Source organism: Bidens hawaiensis, unplaced genomic scaffold, assembly GCF_021521415.1.
Source record: "Bidens hawaiensis isolate Kalapana, Puna unplaced genomic scaffold, B.hawaiensis_p1.1 tig00001685_1, whole genome shotgun sequence".
Classification (NCBI taxonomy): domain Eukaryota; kingdom Viridiplantae; phylum Streptophyta; class Magnoliopsida; order Asterales; family Asteraceae; genus Bidens; species Bidens hawaiensis.
Genome location: NW_027491095.1, coordinates 758,314 through 770,282, shown reverse-complemented (window position 1 = coordinate 770,282; position 11,969 = coordinate 758,314).

The window sequence follows — 11,969 nt, the reverse complement described above, 5'->3', positions numbered from 1 at the left end:
AACGCAGAGACTTAGCCGCAGCGCGTGAAGAAAACTACAAGCGACAAATGCAAAAGTACTACAACACGCGGGTAAAACTCTGCAACTTCAATGTAGGAGACTACATATTGCGTAACAACGAGGCTTCAAACCAAGAGCGCCCAGGAAAACTGGCACCGGTCTGAGAAGGAACGTACATTATCAAAGAAGTTTTGGGAAAAGGCGCATACCGGCTCGAAAGGCTCGATGGCACTCCTATCCCAAGAACATGGAACGGAGCTCAATTACGCAAATGTTACATGTAGATCAATTCCAAACTTGTAAAGAAAAGGCCTAGAGCCACTTCTAATGGAAATGATTCTCCTTTATCACATTGTGTTGATAGCCTTACCTTTATACTTATGAACTTCCCACACTGATGCCGGTATTCACCGCATAAATATGGAAAGAAGTAAGTCGTTGCGTGTGGAAGGCGGCAAAACCCGCATAAACACATAAAACGGTAAAAATTTCTAAGGAAAAGATAAGGAAAACCTTCACGCATGTCAGCTATAGGTGAAGTTTGATTATCCCAATAAATTAAAGTGACGGTCCTACCCGCACAATCATGATAGAGGAACTGAACATTAACCTATTGGTAACCGCGCGTCGAAAGGTTAACTTATTCAAAACACTTAGGAAATTTCAAAGGAAAAGATGAGGAAAACTTCCACGCAGGTCAGATATAGGTAAAGTTTAGCCATCCTACTAAGTGAAAGTGACGGTCTTATCCGCACAATCACGAAAGAGGAAGCAAAACTTTAACTTATTATCCGCCACGTTGAAAAGTTAACTTATCTAAGTACTCAAGAAATTGCTAAGTAAAACAAAATATGCGCGAAATAAACAAGGCAAGACATTAACAAATAATCTTTATTCCATCAACATTCAAACATTACAAGAATTGCTGGGTACATACCCGCATACAAGATTAGAAGTCTATACAAACATAAAAATCTACTCTAATGGTGGAAAGGGATCTAAAGTATCAAGCTTCAAGACCACTCCCACTTGGACCCGCACCATCAGTAGAGTGTGGCGGTTCAAGGAAAGCTTTGAGGATAGCTAGCCCATCATCAGCAGCAGCAATCTCGTTTACCTTCTCCACCACCGGATGCGGGAAGGCGGCATACTGATTCACTGCTTGGTCATACGCAGCTTCAGTATCCACATTGTAAAGAGGGAAGTTGGAAGGCGGAATGCCTTGTTCAACAAACCCTAGACCAAGCAAGAAGCCAGCCTTTTCCCCATCCTCATGAGAAGCTTTGAGGGCTGCGCTCATCGCATCGTCATATGATGTGTTCGTGAACACCCGATGCACAACCTAAAAAACAGAAGTATATCAAAAACTCTTCTAAGTAAAAGCGTAAAGAAATTGTGAAACTACACATACCTGAGACAACGCTTATCGGAGAAGCCATTCCTTGGTAACCAGAGCCTCCTGGAGGGCAGCTTGAGCTTCATTACGGGCGCGTTCGGCTTTGTTCTTTGTAAGGTTGGCAAGCAACACATCTTTGGCTGCAGCCTCTTCGACGCCCTTTAGCTTACGCTCAGTGTGGTCAAGCACCCCCCTCTGGTCCAAGATCTCTTGGAGCTTCTTGGCATCTTCCATGGCCAAGGCATCATGAGCCTGCTGGAGCCTCTCTAATTTGGCTTTAAGTTCCTCATTCTCGATGCGTAGAGGCTCAGCAGCAGCTTCAGCCTTGGTGGCCCTCTCGGTTGCGTTCCGTGCAGTTTCCTTAGCCAACCGAAGCTGTTCATTAACAGCTTGGGCGGCCTTGGAACGGGCCTCGAGACGAGCCTGAACTTCAACCTCAAGGGCCTTGAAGGCCTTCTCCTTCTCCGCAGCAACGGCGGAGAGCCTCCTGTTCTCCTCCCGGACAGCCCGCGCCTGAGCTACTTCTTGGATACGAGCTGCCTTTAACTTGTCGTTTTCACGACAAAGCAGCTCGACGCGCGGCTGCATCCGGGCTACGAGAATGCGGAGCTCATTTGTCAACCTACCCTCCTGGTAGCTTGACATTGCTTCCCCCAGCGCCCCACTTGGGGCGGCGTGGCGCGCCCACTCGACGCATTCCACAGGCGTCCGAAGGGTTGTTCCTCGGCGGATGTTCCATCGTGGAACATACACTTCATTGGAATCCGACACTGCAAAAGCAAAAAGCAGTTAGGAAAAGATGATAAAAAAAAATATAAAATAAAATAATAAAAGGCCAAAATAACCCTACGCACCTGTAGGGTCGACGACAGGCCTGTAGCCGCCAAACCCATCACCCGAACCTAACGGATATCCATCCAAGAGGTCAGGCAGATGGGAAGGAGGCAGAGATTGGCTTGACGCCCCAACCTCGGACATACCTGAAGGACCGGCCGTAGTCGCCGGCGCCGGAGGAGGCATAGCGGAGGCCGCCGTGGTAGAAACCAACGGAGGTGAACTCACCGGAGGTGAACTCACAACCGCGGCCGCGGCTGTGGAAGAATCCACAGAAACACTCACCGCCGGCTCAGTGAAGGAATCAGTGAATATGGCACTGACAGCCGGCGGAGAAGTCGTCACAGTTGGAACAGTTGGCTCAACCGGGTGAGCAACTGAACCAACAACTGAAGCAGGAGCAATCGTCTGGGTCATCACCTCAGGTAGGTTGACCAAACCTACCGTCATGGGTCCGGAGGTGCTCCTCCCCGCTCCACCCTGGAATGCGGTAGCATCCACGCCTGCACAAAGAAGATATATAAGTATAATGGCGGAAAGTTATGCAGTTAAGATAAAGGAAGTATACTTACGGGTCCTTTTGAGCTTGAAGGTGCGAACGGGCGGGGACGAACCCGATGGAGCCGGCCTCTTCGTACCGGTCACCGTCGTTGTCCTGGGCTGCTCGGAGGTGACAGCCGTTTCAACCTCCAGAGCAGTGGTCTCAACACCACCCGGGTTCCCCGCCGCCTCTTCACTCTCGGTCTCCGACTCAGACCGGTTCACCTGGTCGGCAGTGGAGGCTACCTTCGCCTTGCCCTTCCCGCCAGCAGCCTTCTTCTTCCGCGCAAGAAAAGGACCATCTGCGGATTCCTCATCAGAAGATGACAAGATTAGAGGAATTCCAGCAGAGGTTTCAGCATTCAGAGGGCGAGGGTTAAATAGTCTTTTACCTGGCCGCGTGGCGCTCAAGATTTCGTGGCCTGGCGGGTAGGCCTCCACAAACCGATCCGCAGTCTGCGCAAGGATGGGCAACTCGTTCTCGTCAAGAGCACGAGTACCCAACCGAGCGGGACCATCAGCTTTCCGCGGATGCAGGAGGGACTGCAAGTCATTTCCCTCTGAAATAAAAAGAAAAATAGTTAGAAAAAACCTTAAATCAACAAAGAAGACGGAGCATACCGTAAGGGATAAAGTTCAAACCGTATTCAAGTACGATGGGAATCTGTTGTACATCCGCCCCAGCATCCTTCCACACCCTGCTCTTACCGAGCATCACCATCCCGGACTACGGAAAGCGGTAAACCGGAGTCTGGATCCGGGAAATCTTGGAGAACCATTCCGCCTCCTGGTAGTTGGAGGCGTGATGGCTGGGGAGAGCTCTCCCGTTCTTAAATGTCATCGCTATAGGGACGACACAGGCAGAGATGTAAAAGAACTCCCGCTTCCAAGACCGAAGACTGCGCTCGGTAGCGCAGATCTTCAAACCCTTGATCCGGGTGACCAGGGTGTACCAGCCTTGGATGCACCTCCAGGAGTAGAAGGTCATCAGGCGGTCGACGTGGGGATCCACGCCAAGAATGAGGCACACCCACTCAAAATGGCGGATCTTGGCGATCGCCATTGGGTGTACCTCCGTCAGGTGCACACCGTGTCTATCCAGAACACGGTATACAAACTTCGTCAATGGGAACCTAAGATTCCCATAGACGAAGAAGGCCGCATATACCCTTATTTTGCCCTTGGGGGCATCGTACACCGTCTGGTGTGGCTCCGGAAACTCAGGCTCGAACGGCTCGAGCATGAACTTCCGGACGATGTACCGGTAAAGCTCGATGGGAAGAGCACACTGGCATTCGCCAGCAGTGCTCTTATCGTCCTTATCGGACGTAGACGTCGGGTTCTCGACATACAAGTCAGACTCCTCGACGGTAGCTTCTGGATCATGAGTAGACGACATGTTTTGGAGGTAAAGAACGATTTCAGGAGAATGCTCGACAGAAAGTTAGAGTATTCGCCGGAAATCGCTTAGAAGAAGAAGAAAGAAGTGAAAGTGTGGATTACCAGGAACCCTCTCCCCCTTTATATACATATCGCAATGAATGCGATGAATTTAATGCGGAGGAGAGAGAAAAGAGCTGGTGCAATGAAACTATGACACGTGGAAAAAGCAAGCTGGCAACAGCTGTTGACGGGACGCGCGCCGTAAAATCCGCACTCACGCGCCCGAAAAATCGCGCCCACGCGCCTGAAAAAGCGTCTGGAATGACCGTATACTGTCACGTCGCCATAACTTCCTGCACGTCCTGACAGTCAGAAGAAACAGTCGGACGACGTTTCAACAGTTTGGACTGTTCTTATCCTTTCACCAACTCTTTGAATTTCAAAAAGATTCAAAAGTAAGCGGGACTATACCCCTTACCTTGGCAACCAAGTAACTATAAGACAGGTGCGAGTACAGTGTCAAGGCAAAACCCTTCACATACTTAGCACCCGCAGGGAATGGACGCCAAGAATACCTTGGAAGTAAGATAACTATAAGACGAGTGCGGGTACAGTGTCAAGGCGAAACCCTTCACATACTTAGCACTCGCAGGGAATTGAAACCAAGAAGGATCTTCTGGGCCATGCTTGCGGAAAGGGAAATAACATCCGCGCATAGCGGGAACGTTGAGAACTAGATTGTTTGAAGCTCCTGGATGGAATTGGTTCTTTAACATAATTATCACTATGTTTAAAACTACCAAAACCTCGTGGAGAATCTACACACGTGAAACTCAACGTTCCTGACTTGCGAGGAGGTTACACACCTACCCGCATCATACCCAAAGATCAAGCAGAAAAGTCGAGAATTTCTGCACGTGACATTAGGGAAACCGCGGGAAGAATCCCCACGGACAACCTTAAAACTAAATCCTTTTCAAAACCCCTTGCTTAAGTCCAAAGTTCACCTCACTTATTAACAATTCATGAGAAGAACATTGGACTGGGGGGACTTGAAGAGGTAGGCCCCAGCAGAGCCCAGTTGGACCCGCAAGACTCACCTTGAAGAGGGACGTCTGCGCAAGGACCAGCTGGTTCCGCAGGACCCACCATGCTCAGAGATGAAGACCTTACGCGCAGTACGCCAGCTGTTCCCGCAGGAAAAGCCTCCCAATGGTGAAGTACCCCGCCTGTTCCCGCAGCTGCGGATACAAGCCATCAGGGAAGGCTACCCGCACGAATAGCAAGGCTACACGCACAAGGCACTAACTCTCAATAATTCAGTGTCACCTGAAGGAATGAGCAATGCGGGAATACTCCCGCCCAAATGAGCCAGTCCGTATGCTTCTGGAAGATCTTTTGTACTATACCTGCCAAGGTATGGACAAAATAGACAAGATATGACCAAAGCAGCCCATGAACCAATCACAGGGTGACAGCTCACCGACAACAGTACGAGGAGGAGCATGCTCTAGTACTGTTTCACTATTAGCCGCTGCCTACTCACCAACCCCTGTCGTGGCACGCACATAGCCTGCAGTTGGTGGAAAGGGAACAATACACAGCCGGCCTTGTCACTATCAGCCGCTGCCTACCCACCAACCAGCATGGCACGTGCGTAGCCCATAGTTGGTAGAACAAGAATATTATACAGCTGGCTGTACCTGCTTGGAAACCTACCTTCGGCTATAAATACTCCAACACCTTGGAACGGTATCATCATCTTGTATCTTACCTTCACTAGCTATTTCTCTCAATATACACTTATATTCAGAGCAATCTAGTCTGATTCTCACGCCGGAGGGTGGTCACAAGGAGGAACCCCCCCTTCTCAGTGACGAGCTCACGGTGTCTGTTTTGCAGGTCATCTGAAGAACATCCTTCTTTGCCGGACCTAACCCTCGTGGGAAACATTACTTAACCCCCAGATTATCCATAATCTACTCGGGATCACCTAGTGTTTCTTCAGAGGTATAACATGTGATTATGACGCTCAAAAGTGAAAACCTAGTATTCAACTATGAAATTTCTAAGTTCAAAAGCATTCCAAAATGTGGAAGTTTAGGATCAGCTTTTCGTCCACTAGTGCCCGTCGAATCTTATTATCATTATAACCTATTTCTTTTAACAAATTTTTTAATTACTTAAAATCTCTATTTCTTTTAACAAATTTTTTAATTACTTAAAATCTTTTTAACCTTCTACTTGTAAGAATTTAAATATAGGTGATGATCCAATACAACAATTCCTTATCATACATTAGGTACACAACTTTATACATCCTTTGATTTCAAAAAAACACGTGAGCCCTGAACGCGAGAATACTTCGTTGTCTCCTCACCTAGGGTTGAAATTCATCATCGTCATTCAATCTTTGAACTAATTCTCCGGATAATCGATATCTTTCCATATCAATTCATGTTTCTACAATGATTGATTCGTGCCTCAATCATCAGAATGTGTTAACCTTTTTGAAACTGATACATGAAATCACATCATATGATCTTGAAATAATCAATCTATATCCAGTTAATCATCAATATATCTAAGTAAACACATATGGATCTTCAATCGAATCAAATTTTGACTTTAGTATATCATGGTTTAAGTTTGAACGTTTTAGGTTTTAACATCGAATGTAAAAAATTTTAACCATGAAAGTATTAGGTTTTAAGCTTGAACGTTTTAGGTTTCAACCTTGAATGTTTTAGGGGTTTGGAATTGGATTTGAGCGTATTTGTTTTTTAACCTTGAACGTGATTCGCGTACCTAAATATATGTTAAACAATTATTGTACGTAAACTCACCCTTCTAAATATGTTGCATAGAGGGAACACCATATGACTAGACTTATAGATTTAATGTTAGGACTAATACTATAATAAAAAAATAATAATTAACTTTCTCATTTTTCTCAAAAAATTCGTTAACATAATTTTGATATAAAAATTCCCGCGTGTGTGAAAAAAAAGTTACGTACGAAATCTGTTAACCAAAAATTTGCTATATTAAATTAAAATTTTACACTTGTCTAAAAAAAATCTACTTTTGAAAAATATCTAAGAAATGATATGTTACCTTTTAACATTTATAAAAATTCGTTGAACTGAAATTCTATATTTTGAAAAAAAAAGTTGTATGGTTTTATTTTTGAAGAATTTAAAAGGTAACAGGTACTATATACAAGTGTTAGCATAAAATCTGGTTGAATGACTTTATCGGGTTTTTTTTATGAGTGTGTTTTATACGTCAACATTGGGTTAAGACTTTTTTTAAATATATGCAGAAGTATGTTGGAATTATATGATATTAATATTACTCTTAATTATTGATTATGGTTGATAATCATAATTTTAGTTATTGATTATAGCAAGTAAATTCTCAAATTTTCATTAACTAATATAAGTTTTAGAAATTACTCAAGTCACCTTCCACAACAGCAAGTCAAGCCTGCAAATTGAACCAATATTCTTGAATACTTCTAATTAATCAAACTTGAAAACCCCTATACATACCAACAAATCCAAAGCTTGAGCTCAATCGACTCTACAAAGCCGCAATTTCTTTCGTGGTCCTAGAGATGCCGTATTATATATATGATGTGCCAACAGATTTGGCTGCCAAAATTAGTAGAATAAAACATAGAACATTAATTTATAGCGTATACATATATAGTAAGTTTGTTAACTAAGTTAATCACATTTTAATATAGTTAACTCACCTATCATGGTTGCATGTCTTTTTTTCTTTTTCATTTTGGTTGTTGTTTATGATTGGTTCGAGCTGGAAAGAAAGCGTAGTCGTCATTCTAAGGCACAAGTATGTAAAGAGCATAATTAAGCCTGACAAAAATGGGTTTGAGGGAGGTTGAGCCCGGGTAAAAAACAAATTAGTTTTAGAAAGTTGCAATTTGTTTTGAGTCGAAAATTTTTTGGACTAAATTTAGTTTGGTAGTTTGGTTGAAATGAATCGTTTTAGAAATAAGCATTAAATTAAAATAGAACTTTCATACGTTTTATTTATATTTATGCCTGGCCAGTGACGGATTTGACAGATAGGGACAACGAAAACGGCAGTGGTGATCCCAATGATGGTGTCGGTAATTTTGTCATAGAGAGGGTGGTATTGTCAACGGTGGATGAGATGGCCATAGTCTGGGACCGACCATAGTGGTTGCCGCGATGGCACTTGTACGTGGTAGCAGGTGTTTCAGCTTGTACGTGGTTGCCGCAATGCTCAAATGATATCTCAAAGTTCCTGTGATCACTTAGAGATTGCAAGTTGGGTACCTTTTGGCTTTTGCTAAGTTTTTTGGTGACGTACGTGATCTTTACAAAGCATATACAGTGAAATGAAATAATGACTTTTGTTGACAAACAAATTAATTAGGATAACGACAATGACAAATACAAATTGGTCACGCATGCTTATATATTTTTTTTCTTGACAAATATGTTGCGGTGTTTCCAGCTAGGTTCCCTGAAGTTAACGGAGGGGTTGAGTTTTTTTTACCAAAATGGGGGAAATGGGAAAAGTATTTGAAGAGGTAGGTTCCCGCAAAGCCCAGTTGGACCCACAAGACTCACCTTGAAGAGGTACGTCTACGCAAAGACCAATTGGATCCGCAGGACCCACCATGCTCAGAGAGATGAAGACCTTACACGCAGTAAGCCAGCTGTCCCCGCAGGAAAGCCTCCCTTGGTACAGTACCCTGCCTGTCCCCGCAGCTGTGGGTACAAGCCAAGAAGGAATGCTACCCGCACTAACAGTAAGGCTACACGTATAAGGCACTAACTCTTATACTTCAGTAATGTCACCTGAAGAAGGAATGAGCAGGGCGGGAATATTCCCGCCCAAAAGAGCCAGTCCGTACGTTTCTAGAAGATCTTTTGTACTATACCTACCAAGGTATGGACAAATAGACAAGATCTGACAAAAGCAACCCATGAACCAATCACAGGGTGACAGCTCACTGACAATAGTACGAGGAGGAGCACGCTCCAGTACAAAATGTCACTATCAGCCGCTGCCTACCCACCAACTCCCATCATGGCACGAACGTAGCCCATAGTTGGTGGAAAAGGAATATTATATACAGCTGGCCGTACCTGCTTGGAAACCTACCTTCGGCTATAAATACTCCAACACCCTGGAACGGTATCATCATCTTCTCTCTAGCTATTTCTCTCTATATACACTTATATTTAGAGCAACCTAGTCTGATTCTCACGCCAGAGGGTGGTCACAAGGAGGAACCCCCCCTTCTCAGTGACGAGCTTACGGTGTCTGTTTTGCAGGTTGAGAAGAATAGCCATCTTTGTCGGACCTAACCCTCGTGGGAAACATCTACTTAACCCTAGGATTATCTTTAATCTGTCGGGGTCATTTAGTGTTTCTTCAGTATTTATTAATATGGGTAATTTGAAAACTATTTACTAAAATAGGTTTTCCTTTGTAAATTTATGTTTTCTCACTTCCATTCTTATTGAATAATTAATTTCTATTAAAAATTTCTATATAAAAAGAATATATATGAATGACTTTGGAAAGTGTTAAAAAACATGGGTTAAAATAAAATTAAACTTGTATTTTTTTGTTTTTCATTTCGATTAAGAAATATTCTTGTAAAATGTTTCATATATTCATATTTTATTTATTTATTTCTTATCAAATGAGTTTTTTTTTTCATTTTGTTGAAAAAATGTTCTTGCAAATTGTTTCTTATATTCATATATATATATATTTATTATCAAATGAGTTTTAAAAAAAATGAGTTTGGAGTTGTTTTATGGCCTAGACCGATGTTTCAGTTTTTTATGTTTTATTTTTTGCTTTTGAAATTTCATTTTCATCTTTTTCTATAAATAACATACATGAAAAAATAACTTACATCTCTATTTAAATTTTGTTGAATGAAAAAATGTATTCAAACCAGAGCATTTTTTGTATCATAAGCTACACGAGTGTTAGTAATCTATTTGTACGATGACAAATCGAACCAAACCGATTCCGAATAAACATCATTACCAATATCGATATTATGTTCAAATTAGTTATTAAAGACTCCTATATAAAATAACTTAAAGAAAACCATAAAAATAACAATAATAAAGAAATTAAAAGCAAACAGAATAAAAAAATAGTTTTTCTTTTAAATCGATTTTGATACAACAAAACGTAAATGTTGGAAAATTCCAGAAACATTTTTTTTGAATAGTTTAGTTTTAAACGAAATGGAAAAAAAAGTTGTATTTTATTTATATCATTTTTTTATCTATGATTTTATATATAAGTTTTCAATAGAAATTAATTTATTTAATAAGAATGAGTGGGAGAAAAGATAAATTTATTAAGGAAAAACTTATTTTGGTAAATAGTTTACAAATCACCCATATTGATTAATATTTTTCCCATCTCCCTCATTTTGGTAAAAAACTCAAGTTAACGTCCTTGATTGTTTGTTTATTAAGTTGAAAACGACAAAGGATTAACTAATAATTGCGCCAAACAACTGTTAATATCTGATTAATTAATATCCTCAAATCTTTATCTTGAAATTAATGAGGATTTAGTCATAATTTAATCAGCCACACGATATCTTTATCAAAAGGCTGCAAAAGTTAGCAGGGAATCTAGGATATTTTAGTTGGTTAAAATAATTAAAAGAATTGATCAACCAATAGTTGATAATTATTAATTAGTTATAGCGACGAATTAAAAGAAATAAAAAAAAAGTTCAATGAATATAAGGCATTACTCTTGTTTTAGGTCAAATTCAGTTGAATAGTTGAAGTTACTTAAAGAAAAATCAATGAAATACAATTTCTATATAGCATTATGTAAATTTTCATAGAATAGAAAGTTTTGAAAACATAAACATAACATGAGTGCTTTGACAAACCTTCAGGCACACATATCAAATCCAACTTTCATGTCTAAAGGTCCATATGTGCTTTGTTAAACTTTCAGGCACGCAAATTAGGTCTGACTTTCTTGTCCAAATGTACAATTGAACTTTTCAGTACCAACTTTGCCCGATAGCCTCAACAAATAGATCAGTCATCTATTTCAGCGTCATTCTTATAAGCTCCTTTATGTAACTATTCCGTACATGTTCTTATAGTATAACATTTGGACGTACAACTAACTCGTATTTTATAACTAATATTCATTATTATGAAGCATGTCCAACTTGTACACAACCCCATGCATATTGCGGCTATTGCCATATGCTTACACATCACAAAAGATCCTATTGTTTATTTTTTTGCATCGTTAAATTTTCGTGAGTACTCATCTAGTCGACCCAGGACAATATATAATAAGTTATAGGACCACCTTATCTAAAATTCTTGGAAATCAAATAGCCGAGTCACACACACACACGTACACCTGTGTGTGTATGTTTCCACCTTAGCACATCATCTACCCAACACTTTATTCGTGATAACAAGATCATACATAGTTGTTTAAAATACAATTTTATATCTATTTTCAGTGCTTTAAAGTAAAAAAGCGTAATCAACCCCATAAAATACACGTATAAATGGGCCTAGAAACTCTCAAATTAACGTGCATACCCACATAGATCTTCCTATTATTCGTTGCTAACCACCAAGTCGGCTTTGCTTCAATTTATGGTTAGCCACTTGCATCTCAACCGCGTCTCAACCTTTATATGCCCTTGCCCGACACTTCAACAACCTCTAAGACCACTCCCATTAGCGAACCATCTATGGTTTGTTACACTATTTGAAAAAAAAAATAATCAAAAGAT